Below are 3,294 nucleotides of genomic sequence, written 5' to 3'. Positions count from 1 at the left end.
ATAAAAGATGAATTAGATATAAAACTTTAGACTCACAAAAATAGGAGAGATGATAGAATATTTTCTTTAATTTTGCCAAATACAAATAGACTAGATATTGTAACTGTAATTCTTGCTTGATAACTGTTTTATTATATATAATTTTACTATGTTAAAGTTAAAACCTTCCATTTTAATTAGGCAGAAAAGGGGAAGTGTTGTGGGATGTCTTTCTGTATGCTGTGAATATGTGTTGCTCTGATTGGTTGATAAATAAAGCTGGTTGGCCAATGACAAAGCAGAATAAGATTTACGAGGACATTCAAACTGAAGAAACAGGAGAGGAAAGGAGAGTGAGAGGAGACACCAGCACACTGCCCAAGGAGAGGAGCAACAAGATGCCAGCAGACCAGTAATGCCATGGCCATGTGGCAACATATAGATTAATTGAAATGTTTTAAGTTTTAAGAGCTAGCTACAAGAAGCCTGACCCATAGGCCATACAGTTTTAAATAATATAAGCTTCTATGTGTTTACGTGGGACCAAGTGGCTCAGGGACATGGGTGGTAGAGATTCATACTGACTGCAAGGTCTGGTATGACAAGTGAAACTTCCAGCTACACAGAGACAGCTGCATCTTTTTGTGCAGTACCAGTCTTATTCCTGAGACATGATGGTGAATGTCAGAGTGAACAGATTTGGCTGTATTGGGTGCCTGGTTGTCAGGACTGCCTTCCAGTCTGGCAAAGTGAACATTGTTGCCATCAATAACCCCTTCATTGACCTCAAGAACATGGTTTACATATTCTAGTATGACTCTACTCTCACTAGTTCAACGGCACAGTCAAGGCTGAAATTGGGAAGTGCCTCATCAACCAGAAGGCCATCACCATCTTCTAGGAACTAGATCCTGCCAACATTAACTGCGGTGATGCTGGTGCTGAGCATGTTGTGGATTCTACTGGAGTCTTCATCACCATGGAGAAGGATGGGGCTCACTTAAAGGGTGACACCAAAAGGTTCATCATCTCTGCCCCTTCTACTGATGCCCCCACATTTGTGATGGGTGTGAACCATGAGAATGACAATTCACTCAAGATTGTCAGCAATGTTTCTTGTACCTCCAACTGCTTAGCTCCCCTGGCCAAGGTCATCCATCACAACTTTGGCATTGTAGAAGGACTCATGACCACAGTCTATGCCATCACTGCCACCCAGAAGACTATGGATGGCCCTTCTGGGAAGCTGTGGCATGATGGCTGCCCTGAACATCATCCCTGATTCCACCAGTGCTGCCAAGACTGTGGGTAAGTTCATCCCAAAGTTGAATGGGAAGCTTATAGGCATGGCCTTCCATATTCCTACTACCAATGTATCCCTTGTGAATCTAACATGCCACCTGGAAAAATTTGCCAATTATGATGACATTAAGAAGGTGGTGAAGCAGGTATCAGAGCGCCCACTAAAGGGCACCCTGGGATACAATGAGGACCAGGTTGTCTCCTGCGACTTTAACAGTGACCCCCACTCTTCCACCTTTGATGCTGGGGCTGGCATTGCTCTCAATGACAACTTTGTGAAGCTCATTTCCTGGTGTGATTATGAATTTGGCCACAGCAACAGGGTGGTGGACCTCATGGCCTACATGGCCTCTAAGGAGTAAGAAGCCCACCCTGGACCACCCACCTCAGCAAGGACAGAGCAAGAGAGAGACTCTCGGCTTCTGAGCAGTCCCTGTCCCAACTCAGCCCCTGACACTGAGCATCTCTTTCAAAGTTTTCATCCCAGACCCCCAGAATAATAGGAGGAGTTTGAGGAGTTCTACTCTCTTGAATACCATCAACAAAGTTCACTACACCCCTCAAAAAAAACTTTAAAAAAGGAGCACAAGAAAACAGAGTCCCATTTGCATTCACAAAGTACTCCCGTATATAAGGCCTGCCCTGGAATATGGTTCATATACCCAATGTCACTTCATTGAAAAAATATTATTTTCCTCCTCCCAGCAGCTATAAATTGTAAGACTTTCTTGGCTATGGTTGAGACTTTGCACTCACTTATATTTCTCCTCCCTGGGATTTTGTCTGGACTGAATTTGTGCAGGCCTTGTACATAGTGTCACAGCATCAATGAGTTCACATGTGAATCAGACTGTTGTGTCCAGAAGATGCTGTTTCTTTGAAGTCATTCACAAACTCTGGTTCTTATGTGCAGTTTGAATGTCCACCAACCTGAAACGAAAAATTATTTTTAAAGATCACAAATTATTTTTTAGACATTGCTTTATTGCTTCATTTCTTTTAGGTACCTATTCTCCAAAATATATGTTACAATGTTGAAATTCATGTTTACCTACTATGTCCATTTCAGCTGCGGTTTTCTCCATAAGAATAATTAATTTTTTAAGCTGTACATCCATGCATATTATTTTCTCAACGATTCTCCAATTTCAAATTCTCTAATTAGGGATGTTATTTAAAAGTGTATGATAAAAGGCACAAAAATATTTGAAGTCAAAGCAAAGAACCCAGCTGAAAATATTCAAGTGACTTCCTAATTCATTAACTTAAGACTTCAAAGGAGAAAAATCAATATTTTCAAAATTATTTTCCTGTTTATAAGCAGGCACCATGACAATACAAATGGTGAGAAGCTACATACTGAGCTTTTCATTATCTAATGTTGCTGACTACTGGGCTTCTTATCATTTATTTACATGTGTTTACTTATTGTTTGGTTTTATTTAGGTAGAAGGAGAATATCATTCCTAATAGAGTGACACCCTAAATCATTTCAGTACATCACTGAGGGCTGGCCCATGAAAACTCTCACCATATCAAAGGTATGATTGTGTGATATCATTTCTGACCCACAGAATAGGACCTATCTTTAATGCATAAAGATAGCTGGTTACCCTAAGTGTAATTACCATAATTTTATCCCTATTAATTTTGTTTGTAGAATTAATTTCCATAATTTATGACTTGAAACAAAAACATTGGCCCTATTGAACAGTGTCTGAAAGCAGAATTATCATAAACCCTACAAATGCCAAATGTTATTATTTTTTTCTGTTTTTCTTCTCTCTGAGTCCTCCAAACTGGTTCCCTCTTATTAAAATTCAAACAGCTGTGAAATGGCCGGGTGATTTGAAGATGAAAGTAAATGTGAAGTGACCTTCATCCATGCTGAACAAATAGAATATTATAAACACACTTTCCAGCTGAAGTTACACAAAGCAAATTAAGAAATACCTAAGGCTATAATTTACTACAAAAATGTTTCTTAAATTTCTGACAGTTTCATTTAACTGA

General features: G+C 39.5%; 1 pseudogene; it reads left to right on the top strand.

Annotated features, from left to right (window-relative positions):
• The first annotated feature begins 653 nt into the window (after nt 1–653).
• On the top strand, nt 654–1,643 carry LOC128097690 (glyceraldehyde-3-phosphate dehydrogenase-like; annotated as a pseudogene).
• Nucleotides 1,644–3,294: the final 1,651 nt, after the last annotated feature.

The sequence above is a fragment of the Peromyscus californicus genome, unplaced genomic scaffold (assembly GCF_007827085.1).
Source record: "Peromyscus californicus insignis strain IS unplaced genomic scaffold, ASM782708v3 Scaffold_5__1_contigs__length_169319896, whole genome shotgun sequence".
Taxonomy (NCBI): domain Eukaryota; kingdom Metazoa; phylum Chordata; class Mammalia; order Rodentia; family Cricetidae; genus Peromyscus; species Peromyscus californicus.
Note: the sequence above shows the minus strand (reverse complement) of the source record. Positions and strands in the feature narration are given on the sequence as shown.